The sequence below is a fragment of the Caretta caretta genome, chromosome 3 (assembly GCF_965140235.1).
Source record: "Caretta caretta isolate rCarCar2 chromosome 3, rCarCar1.hap1, whole genome shotgun sequence".
Taxonomy (NCBI): domain Eukaryota; kingdom Metazoa; phylum Chordata; order Testudines; family Cheloniidae; genus Caretta; species Caretta caretta.
In genome coordinates, this window is record NC_134208.1 from 80227673 (window position 1) to 80244066 (window position 16394).

Genomic DNA, 16394 nt, shown 5'->3' on the forward strand with positions numbered 1-16394 from the left:
AGACCAGCGTTTCTCAAATTGGGGATTAGTGCTGAAACCCCCCTACAATAACCTTGTGATCCCCTACAATTCCTTTATGCATCAGGACTTCTAAAATTAGAACATTGTGAAATTTCAGATTTACATAGCTGAAATCATGAAATTTATGTTTTCTAAAACCCTATGACTGTGCAATTGACCAAAATGGACCATGAATTTGGTAGGGCCCTACTTATAACATTTTGGTTGATTCACCTTAAAGATTTACACTTCCATTTGGGTGCTCAACATACCATTTGACTGTATCAGTTTCTTAAATAAAAAAGAAACACTTTGTGTATACGCACATTAGATAATCTAGATAATACTTAGTCCTTCCTCACTGAAGGGACTGGAATACATGGCCTATCAAGATCTCTTCCAGTCCTACATTTCTGGAATTTCTGTGTGTATGTACACACACACCCCCCTCTTTGTTAAAAATTAGCTATTGTTATGTTCATAGTATACATACATAGAATCATAGAAGATTAGGGTTGGAATAGACCTCAGGAGGTCATCTAGTCCAACCCCCTGCTCAAAGCAGGACCAACGACAACTAAATCATCCCAGCCAGGGCTTTGTCAAGCCAGGCCTTAAAAACATCTAAGGATGGAGTTTCCACCACCTTCCTAGGTAACCCATTCCAGTGATTCACCACCCTCCTAGTAAAATGTTTCCTAATATCCAACCTAGACCACCCCCCTGCAACTTGAGACCATTGCTTTGTTCTGCCATCTGCCACCACTGAGAACAGCTGAGCTCCATCCTTTTTGGAACCCCCCTTCAGGTAGGGAAAGGCTGCTATCAAATCCCCCCTCACTCTTCTCCTCTGCAGAAGAAACAAGCCCAGTTCCCTCAGCCTCTACTCATAAGTCATGTGCCCTAGCCCCCTGATCATTTTCATTGCCCTCCGCTGGACTTTTTCAAATTTGTTCAAATCCTTTCTGTAGTAGGGGGCCCAAAACTGGATGCAATACTCCAGATGTGGCCTCACCAGTGCCAAATAGAGGGGAATAATCACTTCCCTCAGCTGCTGGCAATGCTCCTACAATTGTAGCCCAATATGCCATTAGCCTTCTTGGCAACAAAAGCACACTGCTGACTTATATCCAGTTTCTCATCCACTGTAATCCCCAGGTCCTTTTCTGCAGAACTGCTGCTTAGCCAGTTGCTCCCCAGCCTGTAGCAGTGTATGGGATTCTTCCTTCCTAAGTGCAGGACTCTGCACTTGTCCTTGTTTACCCTCAGATTTCTTTTGGCCCAATTCTCCAATTTATGTAGGTCACTCTGGACCCTATCCCTACCCTCCAGCATATCTACCTCTCCCTCCAGGTTAGCGTCATCCGCAAACTTGCTGAAGGTGCAATCTATCCCATCATCCAGATCATTAAGAAAGAGTTGAACAAAACTGGCCCCAGGACTGACCCCTGGCACTCCATTTGATACTGGCCACCGACTAGACATCGACCCATTGAGCCTGACAATCTAGCCAGCTTTCTATCCACCTTAGAGTCCATTTATCCAATCCATACTTTAACTTGCTGCCGAGAATACTGTGGGAGACTGTATGAAAAGCTTTGCTAAAAGCTTTGCTAAAAATCAAGATATATATATGTTATATATATATATAACAGAGCCAGTTATCTCATTACAGAAAGCAATCAGGTTGGTCAGGCATGACTTGCCCTTTGTGAATCCATGTTGACTGTTCCTGATCACCTTCCTCTCCAAGTGTTTCAAAATGGTTTCCCTGAGGACCTGATCCAGGATTTTTTCCAGGGACTGAGGTGAGACTGATCAGTCTGTAGTTCCCCGGGTTCTCCTTCTTCCTTTTTTTAAAAAGATGGGCACTATATTTGCTCTGGAATTTCCATTAGGCAGCCTGTGAAGGGGGTAGTCATTGCTGAAGTGCCTCCTCATGGCTAGGTGTGGTGTAGCAGCTCTCTCCCCATCTGACATTCCCTGCTGACAGCTGCTCTGGTCATCTGGTAGTCCACCTCCTCCTGTGACTCAGCCCTCCATCCAGGTCACAAATTTAAGTCCACCCCGTTTGGAGTAACAGAAAGTGCAATAAACCAGTGTCCAAGTGTCCAATAAACTTGGATCGGTCTTCAGCCCTGAGGCTGGGCTCTGTGGTCCTCAGTCGCTTTTCTCAGAGCTGTCCATCATCCTTGTCCCTTCTGAGGGGCTTCACATTACCTTCTCCAGTGGCTAGTAGGGGAACCCAGGTCCTTCCACTACACTGGGTTCCAACCCAGGGACCCTATAACCAGGAGCCAAGGACTGCTCCGTGCAACTGCTTGCTGCTTTTTCCCTGGACTTCTTCCTACTATGGCCTTTCTTGGACCTTCTTCCCTCACAAATCTCTAGGTTCACCTTTCTCACAGCTAAGACTCTCAGGGTTTCCCTCTGGAATCCAACAGCAAAATCTCAAGTATAAATTCAAAGCAAGTTCTGACCTCCTCAGGCTTGACCTCTCATCCCTCCCTGATGCTCTATTCCTTAGCTGAGCGCCTCCCAAAGTTCTCACTGGTAGGCCAAATCCTGCCCTGTTATCAGTGTTTACCACTAGACCTTGCTCCACTCCCAGTGGCTTCTCTTTCTTCTGGCCTCTTACCAGACTTCCTCACTCAGGAGAGGATGCCAGGGCCAGTTCAGGCAGGTGGGCAGTCTCTCACAGTCTCTCTTCCCAGAGAGAGACTACACACTATCTCCCTACTGCCCTCTTTCTGTTCTGAACTTCCTATTTCTAATGCTCTCCCAATCCCTCCCCAGCTAGCCTTCACCCTCAGTTAAGCCTGCCTCTCCCTCCAGTTTCAGCCCAGTATGTTAACTGCCTCTCAGGCCCACACAGACTCATTCAGGGCCTGTGTGGGGTAAATACCCCATTGCACAGCCATTTTGAAAAAACAACCTTCAAGATTAGTTTAATTAAACAAAAAGCTAAAAATCAAAAATAAAATGATCATTTTTGATTCTTAGCTTATCTCCAGTAGACTCAGTGCTTGATTTTTAGAGACTTGCTTTCCTGCATAAATTCAAATGCAATACCATACCCCTCAGATGTTGTCTCTGCAGCAGCTACACTACAATAGTACCTTTTCATTAGTTTTCTTCAAATTAGACCCAGATTGCTCACATTTTACAAGGAATGCACTCATTGATTGTTGTGGATCATTAAGATCTTTGGTCATTAACTTATTGCCTCCAGAGATCCTACTGAACAGTTTTTGAAGTACTAACACTCACCCTCCAGGCCAGTGAAACAAGAAGCTTTTATTGAGGATAGAACATTGTCAGACAGCATAGTTTTCAACTGAATAACTTACTGTTTCAGTAGATTTTACTTGCTGCTGGGCATTTTGACTTGGTCAGATGAGGAAGAAATCATATTAAAATAAACTAAATTTAAAGAGGATTTTTCCCTCAAGTAGTGAATACAAACATCAAATGCCAGCATTAGTACAATAGTGGCTTCAGTTTTTATCTTTTGGATAATGTTTGTTCTTTTCATCAAGAAAAAAAAAAGGAGGGTTGGTTAAACTCTGCCTGCACTAGTCTAGCAGACACACAGTTTAATCATTCCATGAGAATGATCACAGACACACTGGGCCAGCAAATCTTGTATAATTACCAGTCCAAGCCAATATTCCTCTACCTAACATCCAGCATCAGAATGCAGGCAGACTGATCATCAACGTACAGAAAATGCCACACCTGTTGCTGTTCAGGGATATGAGGTTCACTCCGCTACCGACTACGTAGCAGAATCCTATGCTGCACTTTCCATCCGGCTGATAACATCATCAGCTCACTGTGATAGACAGAATCAGGGAGAGCCTCTACCACTACCAGGAACTCCTACAGCATCAGTCTGCATGAACAAGTACCTGGCTTTGGGCTTCCATACCACATCTGGATCCAGATTAATAGCTGAAACCAATCATGCCTGGGGCATCCAGAACAGCCCACTGTGCATCAGTGGTGCCGTGGAAGATGCTGCACATATGCTAGATGTAAGACACATACTCTTTTTGTGCTGGGCTCCCTAATGGTGGTCTTCTCAAGCTGAACACAGCTGCAATTTTCAGAGCCCATTGATTGACTTGGAATCACGGGGGGGACGAGGTGAGAGAATGGAGCAAAAGGGGTTGTGGGGCTGCAGCAGGAAATGGAATGTGGGGGGCCTGGAGACAACAGGGGTAGACACTGGAGAAGGGGCAGAAAGGGTGGAGAGGGACCCCCACTTGCTCTGGGTCAGGGCCCCCGGAAACCTTAATCTGCCTGTTTGCTTGCCTTGCCACAGTCACATGTATATTAATAAACCTTTATGCTTATTACATTTATTATTTAAGGGTAAATCACAGTTTTGCAGATCCTCTAAAGTAAAAAATAATATTGAAATTGTAGCTAAGCAAAGACTCACCCACATGGCACCTCCTGCTGGTCATCTTGGGAATTAGCTCTTCAGCCTCAGAGCACCCTCTGCTAGCCACTGTCTTGCTTACCTCAGGCCCCCATTTCCCTCCCAGACCCTGGTGCCCTTTTACCCCAGGGTTCTGCTCCCCAAAGTACCCCCACAGTCTGGGTCTCCCCTCCCAGGGGAACCCCCAACCCTCTATCCCCAGCTTGCCTATTGGCTACTGCCAGTCATCATCTAGCCCCCTCTCACTGAGGCAAACTGCAGTCTGTAAAATCATTGGCAAGGGGGTCAGACTAGCTGCCTCACCCTGAGTAGCACCTTTGCAACCCCAGTACCCATTTTGGCCAGCCCCTTCTCTCCAGTGCTAGCAAGAGACTCACTCAGCCCCATCTCACAGCCCTTTTATAGGGCCAGCTGTCCACTAATTGGGCGTGGCTTCAGCTGTGGCTGCCTTTCCAATCAGCCTTTTCTTATTGGTTCTCAGCCCCAGTCCCCTCCAAGGGCTGGCTTTTAACCCTTTCTGAGCTGGAGCGGGGTGACCACCCCTCTACAGAAATCATAACTCATTTTCTCATATTTCAGTTTTATCATTTATGGAATAAAAATAAGGCATCTTTGTTTTTCTGACAAATGCTGAACAAGGAATTTTAAAAGCAATTAAATCTGTTTGCTTACTAACTGAGAGTGACAGTCACCCAGAATAGAATTTGCATACAAGGCCCTCTATGCCACTTCAGCCCAACACCTAGTGTACTGAGCACTTTAGAAAATCTGCCCTTCATACTGGGTTTAAGTAGCATATAAGGCTCTATAGAGGCCCTCTACTAGGAGTGAATTTTGTCATCCACTAGCAAGAAAACATGACTGATTGCAGCAAGAATGTGCTAGTCTTACCAAGAACACTTATTGACAATTGCCAACTAATGGGAGACTGGAGCAATATAGTTATTGCCAGACAATCTTTCCCACCAGGTAGATTAATAAGAAGCAGCAGTTTGAAATGAAAAAGATAGAAAACCTGACAACTAAGGTATACAAGAGCTACAGTAACAGTGGAGGTCATGTTACATTTCATCAACTTGCTTTTAAAAATGCCCCTCTCTGTCTCAGCATGGGGGCAGGGAGGAGAGGCCGGGAGACTGGTCAGGTCAGCAATAGGGGAATGTCCAATTCTGCAAGGGGAGGACTCATGCCCAGACTCATGCTGGAGCCTGGCTCCTCTTGTACCTCACAATACATGTGGAAGGGCTTATTTGCTTTATATTGGCAAATCAGTCAGGTCATTAGGGGAGCCAATTAGTTCTCACAGACCCTCACTCTCTTAATTTAAAGCCTTCCCAGGGAGCATAGGACTATCTGGCCACTATTTATACCTCAATAAATAAGGTATATTGAGCTATGTTTCCAGGACACTGTGGATCTGACTGATTGCCTGCTTTGTAGAAGTAAAGAATTTTTTCCTGCTGGCAAAACTGGCATGAACCCAAGAAGGAATTGCCTTTCTCACAGCATTGTAGAGGGACAGTTTTGGGTAAAAGGAGTAAGACTAGGAATTTCAGTGCTAGGAGGAATATGGGAATGTCAGTTCATTTCAACTTACAGCCAGTGTCTAGTGTGGATAAAAGCTAAAAGGGTCAGTTCCTAGAGGTAAGCAGGAGCTGGGATATGACTGATAGACCTTTGGCCTGAAAGGAGAAAAGGAGACTTTGCAGACTGAAGTACTTCTTGGTACCCCTATGCTTCTTGAGGGGTGGTGGTGAAAGAATTCAGAAGTGAGTTGGTGTCAGGGACAGGCTGAAGAGATTCAATCATGAATTATCAGTTCTATGGTGTGAGGCAACTGAAGCCCACTGGATCCAGTAAATGCATGGTATGTGAGAGAAGGTGGGCAGATAGCACCTCCTCCCTATTGTTAAATTAGTAAAGTTGAGCTTGCTGCTTAAATCATCCCTCTATCTGTGTTTCAGTCACCCATATGGCCTGAGCAATGTGCTTTAGTTTTTACTCTGTTATTAGAGTTTATGATTAGATGTTATTTATACTCATAGAGGAAAATACATTCCAAAAATAATCACTAAACTCTTGAAAATGTTTTATAAAACACTGTATCCTAGATAGAGTTTTATACAAATTAACTGGCTTACGAGGAGACCTAACTCCATGCTCCACTATCTGTGGGTTCAATCCTGTAAATTCTAATTCACACTAATTGACTTCTTTACTGTGGCTGCTCACCCAGAGCTAATCATAGGCAAGATTTTGTGTGGCCCATAACCAAGTGCACAGTGGAGAGGGAGGGAATAAGATGTCTATCTGCACCATCCTTTCATGACCCACCTATGATATTGTTCTCCAACTGAAGGTAGGAGAAGAAGTAATGGGTTTAATCTGCAGCAAGGGAGATCTAGGTTAGATAGTAGGAAATATCTTTCCACCTATCAGGGTAGCTAAGCTCTGGAGCAGGCCCATCATTGTCCCACCTGTTTACAAAAACCTCCAAACACCTGTCAGGGAAAGTCTAGGTTACTCGGTCCTGCCTCAGGGCAAGAGGCTGGACTTGATGATTTCTCCAGGTTCCTTCCAAACTTACATTTCTATGATCCTATACAGGCAAGGAAGAACAGCAGCTCCTGTGCTCTGGGTAGCATAAGAAGTGCTCCCTCCCTTGAGGCACTGAGCACCTTAAAGAGAGGAAGAAGGTTCATTACTCTATGCCTTTGTGCAGAGTTGACCAGTCCCACAAGGAGGACGGTGATAGTTTGTTGAGCTGACAAAGCACTAAGGCAGTGTAGAAGTGGGCATGTAACCTCTGCATTGTAGGGAGAGCTCCTGCAGATACTCTGCCTCCTGCAGATACTCTATGGGGAGGTGCAGATCTAACCATCCCTTTCCTTTGGGCTGTACCTAAATGGCACATATGTACTTGTGTGATTGCAAGATAAGGCCCTAATGGCTGAATTCTGCCACCCTTACTTATAATGAATAGTAGTCCCAACCAAAGCCCATTGAAGGGGAGGAAGAATGGTCTAGTGGTTAGGGCATTAGCCTGAGACTTGAACAACCTAGCTTCAATTGTCTGCTTTGCTACAGACTTTCTGTATGATCTTGACCAAGTCACTTAGGGCCAGATTTTTAAAGATATATAGGTGCCTGAAGATGCCGACAGGCACCTCTTGGTATTTTCAAAAGTACCTAGGCACCTAACTCCCATGACATGATCCCTCTAGGAACATGTGAGATAGTAGCTTGTTCCTGAACTAGTGCCCAGGAAATGTCTGAGAACTTTAGACAACACAAAAACCAAAATAGGTACATTCAGACTGCACTAGCACTGTGATCCAAGTACAAACTGGATTAGATATTCAGTTCCTGACAGATTTTGGATAACTCCTCTCCTTTCTCCTGAATTTGGAGGCATATTCTCATTCAGACCCAAATGTGAGTCACAGCTGTATTAGATATGACTATAATGACAATATGTTTACTTTTATTTTAACCAGTCTAGCTTCTGCTCCACAATGTTGATGCCATATATTTATCAAGGGGAGGGCAGATTGCTAAGGCTGTGTCAAAAAGGTGAAATGTTAATATGTAAGAAATCAACAGCATTCTAATCCAATCTTCTTCAAATGTTGGTAACTAAGGGTTCCCTACTTTGAAAGTCTTGCCGTGGGAAAGAATCTATTAGAAGCAAGAAGTGTTGTCTTCCCCTGGAAACACATTCTTTTCTTGCCACCTGAGCTGATCAATAGAGCTCAATTTTGGTCAACGTTCTGAAGAGCTGTGAACTTTGCAGATTCCATAGTATAGACAGCATTGCCTATATAAGACCAAATGAAATAACGGAGATGCTGGAGAAAGACAGAGAAAATTCAATCTAATTTGCAACATTGGGAAGAAATATTTTTAGACTTAATTACCTGTGTCCACTTAGGTACTAACTTGTGCTTTAACAGAAAAAACATCTTCTGCAAACTCATATGAGCAGTTGTAGTGTACTGACAACTTTTAAAAGAGTAGGCTGTCCCCAGGACCGGCTCTAGGCACCAGCAAAGCAAGCACGTGCTTGGGACAGCACAATTCCAAGGGCGGCATTCCGGCCATCCTTTTTCTGTTGTTGTTGTTGTTTTTTTGCTTGGGCAGTTGTGCTCTTGGAGCTTGGGGCGGCAAAAAACCTAGAGCCAGCCCTGGCTGTGCCTTTAAATTTCAGGACTTTTTCCTGGTCCTGCTTGCAGTGTAGTTACCTCTGTAGCAGTGGCAGAGCTAGTAGGAGAGGTAAGGTGGCAACTGCCCCCTGCTGGTCTAGGTATATGTGTGAGTCCTTTCAAATGGCAGTGGAGAGACAGGTTGCCCTATACCCACCTACCTCCTATATACCATGGGGCTGGGCCTGGCTCCCCACCATGGGCGTTGCAACATGACACACAGGGTCACGTTGTGACCTAATGTACCATGTCACACCACCATTCAGTCACATTTGCCCAGCTGCCCCTCTGTCATGATGGAGGGGTGGCTAGGCCAAACCTGAATGGTGCATAGGGTTCCCAACTTTGGTTGGATGAATTCCTGGAGATTTCATCATATGACATGATCTTTAATTAAAGATTAATCTTTAATTCCGGGAGACACCAGGACAGTCCTGGAGGGTTGGCAACCCTAATGGTGCCGCAACCCCCGGCACCAGGTTGGAACTCCTGGGAGTGGTGAGCTAGGTCCAGCCCCACAGCACAGGGGCTGTCACTGCCAGGTGACTGCAGAGCAGGCTCACTCTCCAGCTCACCTCCAAATATCCATCACATCCCACCTGCAAAACCTGGCTTTGCCACTGCCTTGTAGGGAAGTGTGTGATCTTTGCCTAGCAGCAGTCAGTTTGCGGACAAACAGCCCACAATAATAATAATATGGGGTGAGTTGTGCCTCTCTGCTATAGTGAACAGCCTGCTTTGTCTACCTGTTTCCAGATTATTGGGTGTTGTTGTTCTGAATTCTAAGAAATAAAGTCATGTTATATTGCAGCCTTCCAGTAAGAGTATGTATGGTTTTATCTAACTTCTCTATGTGTGTGCTATGAACATAACAGCAATGTTATAATTATTAACTATGATAAGGCCCTTGCAGGCTTCAGTCACTCTGCATGGGGAAATATCAGTGTGAAAAACAAACACCAGCATCTTGCCACACATTTATAGATCCAACAAATGGCTAAATTTAAGCTAATGATATAATTACTTCTTATAAATGTGATATAAATTGGGGGGGGGGGGAAATCAGGAAATGAAAAATATTAATCACATCTCATGATTTAAAAAAAAAGTGTACAGATAGTGCAGGTCACTGAGGACTAGATCTTTGACTGGTGTAGACTGGTGCAGCTTCATGGAAGCTAATAGAGTTATGTTGATTTACACCAGCTGATCATCTGGCCCTCTGCACCCACAGGCTGAGAAGCACTTGTTCTCACATATGCAGTGTGAACATACCTTCAAAACAAACACTGTAAATTACATCTGGCAGCTCTGAACATCCTACTTATGGTGACAACCTGCTGAAAACAACATAATCTGTAATGCTGGCAGCATGAGATCCTGCATCAGCCAGGATTCTGTTAGGAAGATTATCAGGAGGAAGGAAAGCCAAAATATATGGATTAATTCAGGTAAATTTTGTATCAAATATACTGCTGCTCTGGAGATTAGGAAGACTTAAGCTCCTCCCAGCTGCATAGTTCAAGTAGCCCAGAAGGACATGGGCAGCTATAAGAAAGATTTTCCTGCCTGATCGGCCGCTGCTGGTAATCAGCAGTGGCTTGAGATAGAATTTTTAGTATCTCCACCCTCCTCCAATCGACTGTTCCTACCCAGGCCTGGAAATATCTGCTCCCTGCTTAGAGCAGGATGAGTGAAGGAGATCAGATGCCTGGGTTCCAGTCTATGTGGGCAAGAGTACAGGCTTTTTCATCTCAATTTCCACTGAATCATAGGTAGTACAGGATGGGAGATGTTCAGTTAGCCTGGTGGTGGCTCAGGAAGGAGCATACCAGCAGCCCTATCATGGTTGGGAGAAAAAGATGTTTTAGGATTGACTAAGACGAGATGTAGGAGAAAAGAAAGGTGAAGTGAGGGAGGAATAGGAGTATAGAGATAAGAAAGTGAGGAGCGGGGATATAAGAATGAACTGAGAGCCCAGCTGCGATATTGTGAGCCTTGTTTTATTGTATAATTCTGAAAGTGTACTTGTGGTGTAAGACTTCAAGAGTGTAAGTAGCAACTAAGAAAGGACATATTTAAGGAGATACCAGAGATATCTATTGAACCCCTGTCTATGCAACAATATAAAAGAAATACTGTTACTTGTTTTGCCATGCTTAATACATTATATTCCACAGTCTTAATAAGATATCAAACATTGTTTTGTTTTCCCTAATACTGTCTATTTTCCTCCATAGAAAATAAAAGATGCCCCCGAAGAAGACTTCAGGAGCTCAGTACGGGAAGTGAAAAGCTCAGTTGGAATGTAGTTTGCAGCAAGGGGCAAATTTCATAGGAAAATATCTGAAACGGAACAACATAGACCAGACTCTAGGCAGTAGTGATCATCCCAGTGCAGAAGAAATTGAGGAGTGAAGTGTAAATGATGGAAGTCCTATTACTAAGGAATTAACAGATTGGCCTGAAGGTAAGGAATGGAAATGATGGAGAATCATCCCGTTTTCCTGGCAGCCTAAAGGAGAGTGATGATAAAGAAGAATGTGGCTCATATGAAAAGGAGAGTAATGACAAAGAAAAATCTGACTTACATGGAAAGGAGAGAAACAGCCTCGCATGATGACAGAAACAGCAGTGAGAAACTGCACACCACAAATTGATACATCAGATCCTGCTTTATGCCAGCGATCCTAAATTCTGCCAATATTGATCGTTAAATTTTGAACTGGCCAGACAAAATCATGGCTATGACATTTCCAGTAAATGAGCAGAAGCAAGACTTCTCAACTGCAAAAGAGTGTTTGAGAATGGTGAGAAACTGAATTGGCATTGGCTAGTTTACTCTAAATCACCTGACAAAGTGCTCTGGTTTTGTTGCAAAATATTTGACACGAATGCAGAATTGTTGCATGTGCTTTCCACGTACAATTATTGGCATCACTTAGCAGATGCTCTGCAGCATCATGAAAAGTCAGCCAGCCATTTTACAGCCTACTCCAAATGGATGGAGGTCGAGTCCAGACTCCAGCTGACTAAATGCACAGACTCAGAAAACCAGCACATTATTAATGTAGAAACTCAGCATTGGAGAAATGTGCTCAAGCGTCTGATCTCAATTACTCTCTTCCTTGCAAAGAAGAATTTGGCTTTCTGGGGCTCATCAGATAAGTTGTTCATTGAACATAATGGTAATTTCCTCAGTCTGGTAGAGTTCCTTGGGAAATACAATGATGTCATGCCTGAGCACCTACGTTGAGTACTTCATAAAGAAGCTATGGACCATTATTGCAGCAAAACAATTCAAAATGTATTGATTGACCTTATGGCAAGGAAGCTGATTGATAACATATTGATGCAGCTTGGCAAAGCAGAGTATTATGCAGTAATAATGGACTGCACTCCTGACATTAGTTACCATGAGAAGATGTTATTTACAGTAAGGTTTGTTGATGACAAGGATGGCTGTATCCAAGCAAAGGAACATTTGATCTGTTTCTGGTCTGTGGATGATTCTACTGGAAAAGACCTAACCAAACTGTTTATAAATGTTTTGAATGAAAATAAAATAAAGCTTCAGGACGGCAGCAGCCAGGGCTACAACAATAGTGCAAACGTGGAGGGAATAAACAGTAGTGTCCAGGCAAGGATCCTTGTGATGAATCCAAGAGCTTTCTTCATGCCTTGTAGCTGCCATTCCCTCAACCCGATTGTGTCAGATGTAGAGTCATCTTTAGATACAGTATCTCTCTTTGGAGTACTGCAAAGAATATATGTCCTGTTTTCACCATGAGCTATCAGGTGGAAGATCCTCATGGACAATGTTACAAATGTGACTGTGAAGCCACTGACACTCACTGGGAGAGCCGTATTGACAGCATAAGTCCAGTAAGGTACCAAATGACTGAGATTTACGATGCCCTGTTCAAACTAGCAGAGTCGAGTAAAGCCAAAGCCAGAATCCCACACAAGGCTTAAAGCTTGGCAAACCAGATTACTCACTTCAAATTTCTGGTCTCAGTTGTGGTTTAGTAAAATATCTTGTTCCAAGTAAATGTTGTAAGCAAGGCATTACAAAACTCAGTCAATGACATTGTGACTGCTGCTACTTTGATGAGAAGCTGCCTTGATTTCATTGTGGCCTACAGAGACAACAGATTTGAAGATGCTATCACCGTTGCTAAAGAAATGGTGGAAAACTTAGGAGTTGAGCTGATCTTCAAGGCAACTCGTATTCATCAGAAGAAGCATCAGTTTGTTTGTGAGGGCAGAGATAAGTTGATGGGACACTTGAAAGAAAAATTCAAAAGGGAGATTTTTTGCTCACTTGTTGACACTGCTTGAATATCCACTGAAGAAAGGTTTGGACAAATGAAGCACCATGAAAAGACCTGGGGGACAGGGGGAGTTGTATGACCTTAGTAAGCTACTGGTAGACAGAAAAACACTCTTGAACAATTGTACAGACCTTTACTGGATGCTGACAAATGGGGAATGTTCCGACATCCATTATAAAGACCTCTATATCGAACTGGACAACATCCGTCACATTTCGCAAAATGAGAAGCACTCTCTACTCCAAGTTATCCAATTCATTCATGATGCAGAGCTGAAGGATACTTTTCCTAATGCATGGATTGCTATGAGGATTCTGCTCATGCTGTCTGTTACGGTCACAAGTGGTGAGCGCAGCTTTTTGAAGGCCAGGCTCATTAAAATATATCTTCAATTGACCATGGCTGATGAGAGATTGACATCACTTGCTATTTTATCACTTGAAAATGCCCTTGGCCAGTCTTTAGATCTCTCTGATGCTGTGCTTCAGTTTGCAAGGGCAAAGGCAAGAAAAGCAACCTTTTGAACTAAAGGACTAGGGTTGACATTCTAAGGCTATTTAATACTGGGCCACCCAATGTTGGTGCACAAGTCAATTTCTTGATGTTAGTACATTTCAGTTACTCTTAAAATTAAAAAGTTTCTATAAGCTAGAGGAAATTATTTTTTTTTAATTTGCATATATATGGCATGAATAAAGAACAGATTTACAGATCCTAGCATGTAAATTTATCGTGTTATATGACAGGGATAAATCATGCATGCAAACTGTGCATCAAGGTTGTGAAATGGGCTACAAATGCAATAAAAAATAAAGTATTCAAAAGTTGAACAAATGAGGAGTTGCTGAAGATGCTCCTCACCTGGGGCACCATTTGTTCTAGGGATGGCTCTGGTGGGAGGTTGGGGAAGCAGGGAAGAATGAGAGAAAAAACATGTACAATAGAAGTACACCACATTGAACCTTTGCCCAGTACTGAAGTCCATTGAGTTTGTAACTTGATACATAAGAAATGTATCTTTTAAATATATATACTTTATACTTCTGTAAAGTGGTAAACTATCAGAAGTGTTTAGCCAGGTTACTGTGGCCACACACTCACACACACCATTGAAGTGTATGCGTACAACCTCTATGGGTGCTAGAACTGGGAGTTCTGGGGGGTGCTACTGCACCTGGCTTGAAGTGGTTTCCATCATATACAGGGTTTACAGTTTGGTTCAATGGCTCTCAGCACCCCCACCATACAAATTGTTCCAGCGCACACACCTTCCCACATGTGTGTGGGCACATACGCTGTCATTTTGAAGATTTCCAATTAGAAAAACATATAGCAACTTCCAGCATCAGAAAACAAAAGTGCTTTCTCCACTAGAATAACAAAAAAGTTTTGCAGATTCTAGGAGACCATGCAATTAATGAAAGATGCCTTGCAAATTCTTGATTTGTCATTGTTTAAAACTGTGAAACTTGCACTGTTATTTACTGGTGGGTGACAAGCTACTGTAGCACTAGATAAAATATATTTTTTACCAAAGCTCTGGATTTAAAAGCAACATCAGAGCTCACTGACTCAAACATTTAACGTGATTTATGGGTTGTACTGGGAGAGTACTAAGGCTAAGTCTCACTAAGATCGCTTTAAATTACTTTCAAAATTAAGTAAAGAAGCAAACGTAATTCCTAATCTAAACATGCTGTGAAACATTAATTATGCATTTCAAGTGAAGGGAATAAACAAGAAATAATTTAATCTGTGACATAAAATAAATCCCAAAATGTATCCTTGCTGAAGGCATTTTATAAATAAACACTTATGTTTAAGTCGCAAAGGAACTGAAGATGAAAGCATTAGTAACTGAGTCAGAAGCTGTTTATTATTATTATTTTTGCAGTCATCTCGTAAAAACACAGAAGCCAGTTCTAAAGATGAATATGCTGACAGAAGAGTAAAAGGACCCTAACACGAAAGGGAAGGGAAGATCTTTAATTTATGCCTAATAAGGTTTATTAAAAGAGAGCTCAAGATTTCCGTTGCAATTGCTGAGCCAATGTAGAAGCACATCTGAATGGTGTGTGCAGCTGTAATATTTTTGACAACATTTTACACCCCTCTGAAAAAACTGCCAGCATCTGGAGACCTCAATATTTCCCTAAAGGAAAGGTTCATAATACCTGAGGTGTAAATTCCTTTGTGTTTTATCAATATGCAAAAAGTTCTCTATATAAAATAAGTTGCACACATTACAATATATGTATTTCATAAACATATTCAAGCAGTGTGCAACGAAAGGGGCCTAATCAATACTAGAAATAAGAAAGGATGGGAATACTTACCTGTAAAGTAAAGATCCCTTGTCCCCCTTGAGGAGCTTGCTTTAACCCCTTCATTGTGGTTTCTGTTATACCTTCAGCACAGCAGTGGAACACACCAATATACTATGGAAGCACCTGGAGCTTCAAAGGTATCTCAAGCGAGTGTCACAAATAGCAGGCACATCTATTCAGCAGAGAAGCAGTTAAAGTCAGAGACGCTAAAAGTAAAATCCTCATGCCCTCCAAAAACTATCAAAGAAAGGAAAGAAAATGGGAACAAAAACATTGAGCTGTGGACTGCCTACCTCTTTCTCCCCTCCCCACACAAATAACCCAAGTAACATGGAGTGCTCTAGAGGGGGACCTCGCGAGACACATGTACCGCTCTGCATATTTAATATGGAAGAGACGGCTAAGATTTCAGGATGGGAAGAGACCAGGCAGTCTATCCAGGTTTCTTCACCTATCTGCCTTGTGTTTACACTCTGTAGTGTTTTCCGCCACCCAACATGTGCCTTTCTAACTCTTTACTGACTGTGTTCATAGTTACAGGATCTCTTGCTGCTTTCTATAAGCCATACCACACATTAGTTGCTTTCTAGGTAAATGTGTTTTCCTGAACTATTTTAGGGACTGGATCTTTCTTTTCTTAATTATTTACATCGCTTTATTGTTATTAATGTGGTAATGACAAAACGTCTGAGGGTTGGGGCCCATTCTGCTAGGTGCAGATAAGGTCCTGGCCTGAATGAACATACGGTCTAATTTGAATCAAGATATAACAAGTGACTGTTTTCAGTACATATCCTCAGGGCTTGGAGCTTTTGTTTAGTGAAGGGAGAATCTCCAGAGGGACAGAGGTTAGATTTCCATAAGCATCCAAATGTTCAACATCTTTTTCAAAATTAAATCAATCTACTCATACTATGTATATTCAGTTAGGCCTGATTCTAATCTCACACTGCTGCAAATCTACATCCACTTCAGTGAAGTCAATAGAATTATGTCATCATAAAACACTGTAAGCACAAAGACAGACAACCTCTACAATCTCTTAACTGTTGAAGAACCTCTCTCTCCTTTAAGGTGGCAGGAA